The following is a 13475-nucleotide window of genomic DNA, read 5'->3' as shown; positions in this document are numbered from 1 at the left end:
TTCAATTGCCTGACCTGGGACAGCTGGAGCTGCCTAGGTGAAGTCCAATTACATCATTAAGACCTGGTGTGGGACTGAGCCTGGGGCATCTCCAGCTTTCCCAGGTGAAGACATCTTCTCCCCCTGCCAGAAGACCACCTTCAAAGACTTTAAATTCCCATCAGAGAGTTCACCCCTGCCAACATCCACCCACCCACCATCCTGAGTGGCAACCCTGCCCTTGCGGCCTCCCTCCTTTCCACCCCACCTCTCTCTCTCTCTTTGTCTCTCTCTGCCTATTTCTCTGAGGCACCTCAATTTCATCTCTTTTTATTAATTGCCTATTGAGCAGAGGGGAGAAGGCCCCTCTCACAATTTCAATCAATAAGGGGAGAGGTGTGTCTTCATTTTAAACAGCTCCCTCTGCTCAATAGAGGACCAAAAAATACCTGAGGCCATTAACACCTTCAGGCCTGTGACTTGGGGTGAGTGTAGCCCTTATAAAAACACCCCATAATGGCGACTGCATCTTTGCCGGTGGCGGGGCCAGCCAGGACTTATGCGGGAGTGGCAGCCACAGCCACAGCTGCTCCTGCTGCTTCTGCTGCCCCGTCACCTTTTAAACTTATGACAAAATAGCTTGGGGTGAAGAGCTACACTCACCCCACTATGACCATTGAGGCCTGCGTTAAAGCCATGGCTGGGGTTGTCGGCCCCTCAGTCATCGTCGCGGCCTCAAAAATGTACAGGAAGGCTGTGTTCTTCCTGGGGTCGGAGCGGGCGGTGTCCCTGGCCGTCGCCAAGGGGCTCACCATGGGTGGGACCTTTCTGCCGGTGGATCCTCTCGAGGCCACCGCGCAGAGGATCGTCATCTCGAACGTCCCACCCTATGTTACTGGTGAGCTCCTCCTCCCCCATTTATGCCAACTTGGGGAGGTGAGGTCGGGGATTACGCCCATCCCACTCGGCTTCCGGGAGGCCAGCCTTCGCCACGTCTTCTCCTTCCGGCGCCAGCTGTTTATCCAGCTGGCGCGGGAGGAGGACACCGACGGGGCGTTCATCATCCACCACGAGGGGACCGCCTATCGCGTCTTCTGGATGTCGGACGGTGTGCGGTACCATGCCTGCAAGGAGGTGGGGCACATCCGGAAAAACTGCCCCGCCTCCAAGGCCGCCGGATCATCTTGTGCGGCCGAGGCTGGCGCCGCCGCTGCTCCTCCCCCCGGATCTGCCCGCGCGTCGGGAACATCTGATGCGCGGTCGATGTCGGGGGCCGATGCCACCAAGGCCTCCAACGGGGGGGAGGGAGTGCGTCCGGCCGGAAAGAAGGCGCGGTGGAAAAATAAACACCTTAGGGCGGGTCCCCCCATGGATGGCCAGACCTTGCCCCTTGCGCCCCTTACACCCGCGCTCCTCGCGGAGTTCATCGGGGCAGACGTGAGTGGGAGGGGCCTCATGCCCGAGCCTGTGGCCGCAACCGCCGCAGCGGTAACGCCAATACCTGCGGCCGGGCTTGGGCCTGAGGAACCCGACAAACCTGCTCCGCCGGAGGGAGCAGAGGAGGAGGCCTCAGCAGACATGGAGGTCTCCCTCGCTCCCTCCGTGCTAAAAAGAAGGCGCGACCCCCTGGAAGAGGAGGAGGACCGGGAGGAGGAAGGTCCCTCTGAGCAGGGGGAGTCGTCGCCCGCCGCAGGTACTGCGCCCCCCCCCCCCCGCTGTCGTCATCACCAGCGATCGGCAGGGGTCGCCTGTCCCTCGGGAGGCTGAGGCAGATGTGTCTGTCCGGCACGTGACTCCCGGGGATGGGGACGAGACCCTGCCCATGGGGGAGGTCACGGAACAACCCACGGCTATTGACATTTCATCGGTGCCGTTACCCCTCGCCGGGTCGGGCGGCCTGGGGTCTGGGTCGGGCGAGCTCGAGGAAAATGAGCTCATCCAATGCGACCCGGACATCTCCCAGGGGCTGCTCGTCCCAGTGGAGGTTTTAATTGAAAGCACCCCATCCGCTGGGTCGGTGGCTGGTGGCGGGGAGGAGGATGGCCCTCTGGCTGCGTCTCTGGTGCCGGACGTACTGGAGGTGCTGGGAATTGTTCTCTCCCCGGTTTCTCCGGTCGTTCTGGCATCTGAGGCGGTGGGGGACTCCGAACCGCCGCCGTCTTCTGGCCCGGCGCCCCTAGAGGAGCCCAGGGAGGAATCCTCTGCCGCCGATCCTGGGGGTGGGATCCGGGCAGAGGCGGGGCCGGCTAGTGTGGCTGAGCCGTTCGCTGCGCACTGTGCGACGGACGGGTCGGCCGCTGGTGACGACCCCCTGGAGGAGGATGGGGACTCGGTGATGGGCACGGAGGACGATTTGGACTCCACCGTCCACGAGGCGCTGGATGACCTCGTGCCCCTCGCCGAGTCTCTCCTCATTCCCGTAAGGGAACTCTGGGACTTTATGGCCACGTGCCGGGGTCAGCAAAATAAGATCCGGCTGGCCCTCGACAGGCGGTCGGAGCTGACGCTGCTCATCGTGTCCGTCCGCGCCGCCATTAAAATCATGGGAGTGGACGAGGGCGTGGACCCACTCGAGCTGCGTCGGCTCAGAACGTTTCTCACTGGGCTGCTGAGGAAGTGGCGGCTGACCAGCGGCTGCGCTCCCTCCCCCCGTTAGGTGTAGGTAGATGTTGCACTATGCTTCTGACATGAAGATAACCATAGCCAGCCTCAACATCAACGGCAGCAGGGAGGCACGCCACAGATTCAGCAACATCTCGGTCCTTCGGGACAGGAAGTATGCAGTGTGTTTCCTGCAAGAAACCCACACCGTTCCGGGAGACGAAGCCACATGGCTCCTGGAGTGGCAAGGAGGGGTCAGCATGAGTCACCTCTCCAACAATTCTAGCGGGGTGGCTATCTTGCTGGCCCCGCATTTTCAGCCGGAGATCTTGGGGATCAAGGAGCACGTGCCAGGCTGCTTGCTCCAGGTCACTGTTCGCCTGGGGGGCGTGCCGCTCCATCTAGTGAACGTGTACGCCCCTCAGACCGGTGCGCAGCAAGTGCGCTTCTTCGAAGAAGTGTCCGCTCTTTTGGGCTCCGTCGACGCGGGCGAGTGCGTCATCCTCGGGGGGGGATTTTAACTGCACCCTCGAGGCGAGGGACCGTTCGGGTCCCCCGCGAAGCCCGGCGGCGATGGAGAAGTTGAGGGACCTGGTCGGGTCCTTCGACTTGGTGGACGTCTGGCGAAATCTCCACCTCGACTCCAGCGCCTGCACTAGCGTGAGGTCAGGGGGAGGAAGGTCCAGGATCGACCGCCTCTACATTTCCTGGGCGTACGTCTCCTGCATTCCGGCGGCTTCCATGCAGCCGGTGCCGTGCACGGACCACCACCTGGTGTGGGCGGAGCTCACTCCGCTGCGCGCGCAAGGGGGGGGGGTCCGCGTACTGGCATTTTAACAACCTGCTGCTGGAGGACGCGCGGTTCCGGGATTCGTTTCGTCGGTTCTGGGCCGACTGGAGAAGGAAGTGGGGGGGCTTCCCCTCCTTGAGGCTATGGTGGGACGTGGGCAAGGCTCACATCCGTCTCTTCTGTCAGGAGTACGCGAAGGGGTCGACCAAGAGGCGGGAGGCCCGGGTCGGGCAGTTGGAGAAGGAGGTGCTCGACCTGGAGTCCCGTCTCGGTCAGGTCGTCGAGGGCCCAGCCCTGCGGAAGGTGTACGAAGAGAAGAAGGGCGGGCTGAAGGACCTGCAGCTCATCGGGTCCCGAGGCGCATACGTGAGGTCACGGATCCAGCTCCTGCGGGACCTGGACCGCGGCTCCCCCTTCTTCTACTCGCTGGAAAAAAGACGGGGGGTCCCTAAGCAGCTCTTGGGGCTGCTGGCCGATGACGGATCACTAGTCTCAGATCCGGAGGGAATCAGCGCGGAGACCCGCGCCTATTACGGGGCTCTGTTCTCTCCGGATCTGTCCAGCGAGGATGTGCACAGAGTTTTGTGGGAGGACCTGCCGAAGGTCAGCCCGGAGGGCGTCGAAAAATTGGACGCTCCGCTAAGCCTGGCGGAGCTGACCGGCGCCCTCCGCCAGCTCTCTAGGGGAAAGTCCCCGGGGCTGGACGGGCTGACTGTGGAGTTCCACAGGGCATTCTGGGACGTCTTGGGGGGCGACTACACGCGGGTCCTGGGGGAAAGTTTGGCGACCGGGGAGATGCCCCTCTCTTGGCGCAGGGCGGTCATTGTCCTGCTGCCTAAGAAGGGTGATCTCCGCCTCCTTAAGAACTGGCGCCCGGTCTCCCTCCTCAGCACGGACTATAAAATTTTTGCCAGGGCCATGTCTGCTCGCCTTGGCACCATGCTGGCCCACATGATCCACCCCGACCAGTCCAACACGGCCCCGGGCCGGACCATCCACGATAACATCCATCTGGTCCGGGACCTGGTCCACCACTCCCAGAGGGCTGGTCTGTCGGTCGCCTTCCTTTCCCTGGATCAGGAGAAGGCGTTCGACAGGGTGGATCACGAGTAACTCTTCGGGACTCTGCGCGCATTCGGGTTTGGGACGCATTTCGTCACCCGGACCCGACTTCTGTACGCCGCTGCGGAGTGTCTGATTAAAGTTAACGGGTCCTTGACGGCGCCCCTTCGCTTCGGGAGGGGGGTGCGTCAGGGATGCCGCATGTCCAGTCAGTTATACGCCATTTGCGTGGAGCATTTCCTGCGCCTCTTGCGGAAGAGGTTGACGGGACTGGCTCTGCAAGGGCTGGGCGTAGAGGTGGTCCTCTCGGCTTACGCCGATGACGTGCTCCTCACGGTCACAGATCCCGCTGACTTGCGGAGGATGCGGGAATGCCAGCAGATTTACTCAGACGCATCCTCTGCCAAGATCAACTGGGAGAAATGTTCCGGACTCCTGGTGGGTCAGTGGCAGGTGGACCCCCTGCCGGAGGAGTTCAGGCCTTTTGCCTGGAGCACCACGCACCTCCTCTATTTGGGAGTTTACCTTAGCCCTGCCGAGGACGCCTGGCCGGCGAACTGGCAAGAGCTGGAGGCCAAAGTCACCGCTCGCCTAGGATGCTGGACAGGACTGCTCCGAGTGTTGTCCTACAGGGGTCGAGCGCTGGTCATAACCCAGCTGGTGGCCGCCATGTTGTGGTACCGGTTGGTCACTTTGATCCCTCCCCCTGCGTTTGTCGCCAAGATGCAGAAGAAGCTCATCGACTTCTTCTGGGACAAAAGGAAGCACTGGGTCTCTGCCGCGGTTCTGTGTCTCCCGCTTAGGGAGGGCGGACAGGTGCTGGTGTGCCTTCGCACCCGGGCTGCGACTTTCCGTCTTCAGATGCTGCAGAGATACCTGTACGTCGAGAATCCTCCGAGATGGTGTGCGCTGGCGACGTTTTTCTTCCGTCAGCTGCACGGCCTCAATTACGACATGCAGCTCCTGTTCGCGAAAGTGGGCGGCAGGCGTGCCGGCCTGTGGGAGCTGCCTGTCTTCTACCAGGAACTGCTATGGGTTTGGAACTACGTCGCTTCCAGGCGGAGCTCTCCCCCGTCAGGAGTGGCGGCTCTCCTTCGGGAGTCGCTGCTCAGGAATCCGCACCTCCACGAACGCGGGTTCGGGCGGCTGGCGGAGGGCAGGGCTGTGCCTGGCAAGGTGACCAGAGTCGGGGACCTGCTCGATGGCGGAGGAGCGGGCTGGATGGCGCCGGAGGAGCTGGCGCGGCGCCTGTCCTGGGCCAACGTCCGGCTTGCGGTCGAAGCCATCGAATCGGTGAAAGCAGCACTGGGCCCCGACTCCACTAGGTGTATCGAGGCGGCGCAAGCACATGGGGCGATCCCGTCCGAGCTTACCCCCGTTCGGATGGATTTCCTCATCGGCGCCCGGCCCCGAAACTCCCCTCAGGAACCGGCGCCTCACAACTTGAGCCATCTGGAGGAAATACCCTCCGTGCCTTTTCATTCCGCGCAGAGGGGTTTCCTGTACGGGCTGCTCCTGCACACTCTCCACTTTGCCATCTTTGTCTACCGTCCGGACATGCCTTGGCCTGGCGTCTTGCCGACTGGCGGTGGCGGAGGTCCCCAATGGAGGGCTCTCTACACGGGTGTCCTTCCTTGTTCCATCGGGGACTTGGCCTGGAGGGTGTTGCACGGAGCGGTCCCGTGCAATAAGGTTTTAAGTAGGTTCACGGACTCCCAGGCCGCCTGCATTTTTTGCGGCCTGGGGGAGTCCGTTTTTCACGTTTATATGGAGTGTGAGAGGTTGCAGCCCCTCTTTCACTACTTGAAGGGGCTGCTCCTCAATTTTTGGTTGCACTTCTGTCCCACGCTCTTGATCTACGGTCACCCGGTGCGGAGGGGAGTGGACAGGTTGGAGGACCTCCTTGTGGGCCTGCTCCTGGGCCTGGCTAAACGAGCCATCAATTGGTCCAGGCAGCGGGCGGTCGAGGGGGTCGTACAGCCGGATTGCCTGCCTCTCTTCCGCGGCCATGTTCGCGCCCGGGTGGCCCTGGAGATGGAGCACGTGGTGTCCGCCGGCGCGCTTGAGTATTTCCGCGACCGGTGGGCGCCGCGGGGACTGGAGTGCATTATCAACCAGGAAAACCAAATTTTAATTTGATTTGTTAAGTTTTAGTTGAACTTTTGTTTATTTACAGTCCAATTGGTTTTTTTTTTGGGGTCCAAACAAGAAGAGTACCCTCTGTTCAGTAAATACCTGTTATTATTGTTCTCCTGCAGTCCGTGTATTATTGATACTCGGACACTACAGGCGGCAACTTTTTTTGGCCAACTGCCAGCACCTGCCCTCTTCCCCTTTCTTCTTCGGGGTGCCGACAGACGTTAATAAGGCCATTAAAAAAAAAGCACTGGGCTACATTCCTAAAGGAGCCTTCTGTTCCATGCCTAGGAGCTCTGAACCATGGCAGAGAGCGGCTGGGACACGTTTCTCACACGCCTCGAGATTAACCCACACGGAGCCTTTGCTGTCAGTGAAGAGAGTCGAGAAAGACCAAAGTGCCGTTTGCCCCTCTCAGTGTGGCCCTGAAGGACTGTGTCCAGGCTGAAGTTCTGTTCCCACCGTACGATCCTCCCCCAGATTGTCCTTTCTGAGCTCCAGCCAGGTGATGCTAAACACTCAGGTGGGAAAGAAGAAAATCTACAACAATGTGTTTAAAACAAAGCTGGTTTATTTGGCATTGATCCAGAATATTAAACTCCAGCCCAGTTACAGGAGTTACTAACATCAGCAGAACCAAACCCCAACTGTCAGAATGAACATGGTTCAGTCCTGGATGTTATTAACAGCAGCAATAACAGCAGAATCCAACCCCTGCAGTCACTTGTGAACTCGCTGGTGTGTCAGCAGGGTGGATGAACGAATGATTCCCTCCCCACACACGGAGCAGCTGAACGGACTCTCCCCAGTGCGAACTCGCTGGTGTATCAACAGGATGCATGACTGAGTGAATCCCTTCCCACACACGGAGCAGGTGAATGGTCTCTCCCGGTGTGAGTGCGCTGCTGTCCAGTGAGTTCAGATGACTGCCTGAACCCAGTCCCGCAGTGAGAGCACCTGAAGGGCCTCTCCCCAGTGTGAACACGTTGATGGCATGTCAGTTCCCCGGAACTTTTATAGCACTTCCCACACTCAGGGCAGGTGAACGGCCTCACCGCAGTGTGAACTCTCTGGTCCAGTCTCAGCAGATACATTTTGCTTTTAAATCTCTTCTCACAGTCAGAACATTTAAAAGGTCTCTTATCAGTGTAAACAAGTTGGTGTGCAAGCAACTGGGATGAACGAGTGAAACACATCCCACACTCAGAGCAGGTGAACGACCTCTCCCCACTGTGAACTCGCTGGTGTGTCTGAAGGTCGGATGACTGAGTGAATCCTGTCCCACACTCGAAGCAGGTGAATGGCCTCTCCACAGTGTGAACGCGCTAGTGTTTCAGCAGGGTGGATGACTGAGTGAATCTCTTTCCACACACAGAGCAGGTGAATGGCCTCTCTCCAGTGTGAACTCACTGGTGTACAGTGAGTTCAGATGACCACCTGAACCCAGTCCCGCAGTGAGAGCAGCTGAACGGTCTCTCCCCAGTGTGAACACGTTGATGGCATATCAGTTCCCCAGAACTTTTATAGCACTTCCCGCAGTCCGGCCTTTTAAAAGGTCTCTCAGCAGTGTGAACTCACTGGTGATTAAGCAGGTTGGATGACTGATTGAATCCCTTCCCACACACAGAGCAAGTGAACAGATTCTTCCCAGTGTGAACTCGCTGGTGTCTCAGCAGGTTGGATGACTGAGTGAATCCCTTCCCACACATGTAACAGGTGAACAATCTCTCCCCAGTGTGAACTCGCTGTTGTCTGAGTAGGTGAGATGAATTAGTGAAATCTTTCCCACACTCAGGGCAGGTGAACGGCCTCTTCCCAGTGTGACAGCGCTTGTGTGTTGATAGGCCAGAGGATCGGTTGAAGCCTCATCCACACACAGAACATGTGTACGGTTTCTCCCCGCTGTGAACGGTGCTTTTTGCTTCCATATTCAAAGGCTGATGATATTCATGTCCTGATGAATCGAGTGAATCTGTCAGATCTTGATGTGATGTTTGGTTTGAGTTTCCTGTCTGCAAATCCTCCCTTTCTAATGCCCTGTAAAATTAATTTAAAACAGGAAAAAGGAAGTGAGAGAGAACCCACAAGAAGAGGCAGGTTGTGAAATTGAGCTCAATGAATCTGGTAATTTGTGGGTCTGGCGCTAAAAAAAAGTGACCATGAAAGCTGCTGGATTGTCATAAAATTCCACTAGTTCACTGGAACTCACCACCCGATCTGGGCCTCTATGTGAGGAGAGAGGGGCGTCAGGGGGAGGGGGTGAAGGAGAGGGATTTTATACATCTGCAACGCGACTCGCACTTTGACAGAACCTCCCAAACAACAGACCTCCACCACCTAGAAGGGCAAAGGCAGAAGGTGCATGGGAACACCATCACCTCCAAGTTCCCCAAGTCACAAACCATCCTGCCTTGGACATGATGGCCTTGCCAGCAACACCCACACCCCAAGAATGAATAAAAAATCTGTAGATGTGAAATAGATTAAAAGCCTCCACAGAAATACTTGTTCCTAAAACAATACTCTTTTTTGTAGGGACAGTGTCTGTTTAATAACCTAATCTCCCCTAGAATCCACCTCCCTTGACAGTCTCACATTGGAAATTGTTGGGTCCTCCTGGGCTCAGAAGTACTGGGGGTTAAACCCAGCAGCTTCTCCCCATCTCCACTCCAGCTCAAGCTGAAGCAACAAAAAGACCTACACAGGCGGCCAGGGAGCGACTTCCGCATCCAGCGCCCACCCTGATACAAGCCGGCTCTGGATTGGTGGCTCTGCTCTGTCGATTCAGTTGTGGTTTCTCCTGTCCGGGTTTCCTGGTGCCGCGCTCATCAGTCACCTGACAACCAATTGTTAGTGGAAACGCATCATCCTCGGTCCCAGGGACCACCTCAGGAGGAGAGAAGATGGCAGCGCATGCGCCATGCTGCAGGTGGAACCGGTCTGTCTTTCCTCCACCAAGATGGCAGCGGGTAACCCGGGCCTTTCACGGAGAAAAGCCTCACCACTGCCAACCGGCGGAACAAAGACCAGGCCACTGGATCTCAATCAGGCCTGAGACCGTTCTCCAACATTATAAACCCTGCGGCGCGGCCTACCTGGAGTTTATTAATCTCCCGACCCCGCTCCCGCTGACCTGCAGCTCCGCCTGGCGACCGCTCGAGGCTTTCTTTGTAAAGTCGGTGAGGGACACGTGACCTGGGCCTGCGGCCTGATTGACGGAAGCTTCCGACCAATAGGGAGCGAGCGGGGCTGGAGGAGCGAGCCGGCGGTGGGTCCTCCAACCAATCGGGGAGCCCGAGGGGTGGGACTAGCGCTGGCTGATTGTCTGATCTGCAGGGCAGCGAGTTTCTCCAGTCCCTTGTTCAGGGCCTGGGGCCAGGGGAGGCTGTGGGCCTTTATTCCCCTTATTGGACACAAGGCTCTTTGTCTCACAACACACTGGCTCAGGTTTTGATAGAGACTTTTTAAATTCATTAATAAAAGCAGATAAACCCCGTGCTTCTGTAGAACAAACTTTTTAATATTTGGGAGTAAAAGTACAAGTTTTTTGCCCTCTGGGGAATTTATTACTAGTTTCAGGAAACAGCAACCACTTGTATTTATAAACATAGAAACATAGAAGATAGGAGCAGGCGCAGGCCATTTGGCCCCTCGAGCCTGCTCCGCCATTCAATGAGATCATGGCTAATCATCCAAATTCAGTACCCTGTTCCTGTGTTCTCTCCATATCCCTTGATCCCTTTAGCCTTAAGAAATATATCCAACTCCTTCTTGAATATATTTAATGAATTAGCTTCTACTGCCTTCTTTGGCAGAGAATTCCACAGGTTCACCACTCACTGGGTGAAGAAATTCCTCCTCATCTCTGTCCTAAATGGCTTACCCCTTAACCTTAGATTGTGACCCCTGATTCTGGACTCCCCGACCATCGGGAACATCCTTCCAGCATCTAGTTTGTCTAGTGCTGTTAGAATTTTATAAGTTTTGATGAGATCCCCCCTCATTCTTCTAAACTCCAGCGAGTACAAGCCCAATCGAACCAATCTCTCCTCATACGTCATTCCTGCCATCCCAGGTATCAGCCTGGTGAATCTTCGCTGCACTCCTTCCATGGCAAGAACATCCTTCCTCAGATAAGGCGACCAAAACTGCACACAATACTCAAGATGTGGCCTCACCAAGGCCCTGTACAACTGCAGCAAGACATCCTGTACTCAAACCCTCTCGCTACGAAGGCCAACATACCATTTGCCTTCTTAACCACCTGCTGCACCTGCATGCTTACTTTCAGCGACTGGTGCACAAGGACGCTCAGGTCTCGTTGCACTTCCCCTTCTCCCAATCTATTGCCATTTAGATAATAACCTGCTTTCCTGTTTTTGACACCAAAGTGGATAACCTCGCATTTATCCACGTTATATTGCATCTGCCATGCTTCTGCCCAATCACCCAACCTGTCCAAATCATCCTGTAGTTTCTCGGCATCCTCCTCACAACACACACGCCCACCCAGCTTTGTGTCGTCTGCAAATTTGGAGATATTACATCTAGTTCCCTCGTCCAGATCATTAATATATATTGTGAATAGCTGGGGTCCTAGGACAGATCCCTGCGGTACCCCACTAGTCACTGCCTGCCACTCGGAAAAAGAGCCGTTTATTCCAACTCTTTGCTTTCTGTCTGCCAACCAGTTCTCTATCCAAGTCAATACCTTGCCCCCAATCCCATGTGCCTTAATTTTACACGCTAATCTCTTATGCGGGACCTTATCGAAAGCCTTTTGAAAATCCAAATACACCACATCCACTGGTTCTCCCTTATCTATTTTACCAGTTACATGATCAAAAAATTCCAGTAGATTAGTCAAGCACAATTTACCTTTTGAAAAGCCATGTTGACTTTGTCCGATCCGGTCACTTTTTTCCAAGTGCTCTGCTATTACATCCTTTATAATGGACTCTAGCATTTTCCCCACTACCGATGTCAGGCTCACCGGTCTACAATTCCCCGTTTTCTCTCTACCACCTTTTTTGAATCGTGGGTGTAGTTTCCGTGTGTAGATAAAGACACTGAAGACAGGAGTTGGTTCATAGGTATTTACTAAGCAAGTCTGGGGGGGGTTCTAAAGGATATACAAAATACACAGGCTTATATAGCCCAAGTGGCAATTACCGGCATTACGCACACCTGGGGCTCTTAAAGGCACATACACCACAATTGCACTTAAAGGCACATACACCACAATTCCTCCCCTTCTAGCTAACTAGTACATCATATTTTAAGTAATTATTAATTACATGTTATATGCAAAATAATATACATTGCTGTATTAATTAATGATAAGTTAAGTCTCTCAGGAGGCTTCCTGACTCGGTCCGGATAACGCCTCGGGGGTGCAGTAGTTTCTGGTGGTGTAGTAGATTCTTCTGGCAAGTCTGATTCGGCTTGAAGGCCAGTGTCGGGTTCATCGGGTTCCAGTATCACCGGATCGGAGGTAGATATGGGTATCTCTACTTCATCGTTAGATGTATAGCGTGGTGGTGTAGGTTGTCCCTTTTCGGATGACTTGATGATTTGGTCAGCATGGCGCCTTATTATGCTTTCTCCGATGTCCACGGTATACATCAGTGGTCCTAGTCATGTGCAGATAGTTCCAGGCTGCCATTTCTCGGTACGGTAGTCCCGGGCCAAAACCGGTTGGCCTATCTGGAAGGCCCTAGTTGGCCTTTCATTCATGCCCTGAAACTGCCGGTTCTCCGCGTCCCTTCGGATGTTGGGCTTGACCAAATCCAGCCGGCATCTTAGGTTTCTATTGTAGAACATCATGGCGGGAGTTTGGTTTGTAACCATATGTGTTGCATTCCTATATGCAAATAAGAAGTTATCCACCTTGTGCTGAAGTTTTATGTCTTCATTTCCCATGGCCTTTATGGCCTTCTTAAAGGTCTGGACAAACCTTTCAGCCAATCCATTGGTGGCGGGATGGTATGGGGCGGACGTGTAGTGCTTTACCCCATTGTTTTTTAAGAACTTTCTGAATTCTTCGGACACAAATTGCGGTCCATTATCAGAACATATCTGTTCCGGCAGCCCATTCCTGGCAAATATGGTCCTTAATACTGTGATGGTTTTTTCCGTGGTGGTGGAGGACATCTTTATTACCTCCGGCCACTTGGAGTGTGCATCAACTGCGATTAAGAACATTGAATCCATAAATGGACCAGCAAAGTCGATGTGCACCCTTTGCCAGGGAGATGAGGGCCACTCCCATGGATGTAGAGGGGCCTGTGGCGGAGCATTTTGGACCTTCTGGCATCCTAGGCAGCTCTTGGTCATGTCTTCAATGTCTCCATCGATACCTGGCCACCATACAAACGCCCTAGCTAGGTTCTTCATTTTCACTCCACCCAGATGCCCCTCGTGAAGCTCCTTTAGCACTTTATCCTGGAGTTTGGGTGGAATCACCACTCTGGATCCACACATCAAGGTTCCTCGGCACACTGACAGCTGTTCTCTTCTTTGTGAGAATGCTGGCAACAGTGGTTCACCATGTGCTGGCCATCCCTTCATTGTTAAATCGTAGACCCGTGAGAGAGTAGGGTCATTTCTGGTCTCCCTTTCAATGGCAGAATTTGTCACCGGTAGACATTCCACTATGGTAGAGTGGAATATCTCTACTGGGTCTACTGTAGGTGCCTCTTCTATCGTTGGCAATGGCAGGCGCGATAAACCGTCAGCATTCCCATGCTGTTTTGACCCTTTGTATTCAATGTTGTATTGGTGTGCCCCTAGAAAAAGGGACCACCTCTGTAGTCTTTGTGCCGTCATAATGGGGACACCTTTCTTAGGGTTGAATATGGAGATGAGGGGTTGATGGTCAGTCAGCAAGGTAAATTTTTGTCCGTGT

At 55.1% G+C, this 13475-nt stretch overlaps 2 pseudogenes; one reads left to right on the top strand and one right to left on the bottom strand.

The window, feature by feature from the left end:
- Window positions 1–8496, bottom strand: part of LOC147119232 (uncharacterized) — a 125322-nt pseudogene extending 116826 nt beyond the window's left edge.
- LOC147119231 (uncharacterized) overlaps window positions 1–13475 on the top strand; it is a 108533-nt pseudogene that overhangs the window by 75862 nt on the left and 19196 nt on the right.

The sequence above is a fragment of the Somniosus microcephalus genome, chromosome 4 (assembly GCF_052327205.1).
Source record: "Somniosus microcephalus isolate GS21.2 chromosome 4, FLI_Smic_1.0, whole genome shotgun sequence".
In the NCBI taxonomy this organism is placed as follows: domain Eukaryota; kingdom Metazoa; phylum Chordata; class Chondrichthyes; order Squaliformes; family Somniosidae; genus Somniosus; species Somniosus microcephalus.
Note: the sequence above shows the minus strand (reverse complement) of the source record. Positions and strands in the feature narration are given on the sequence as shown.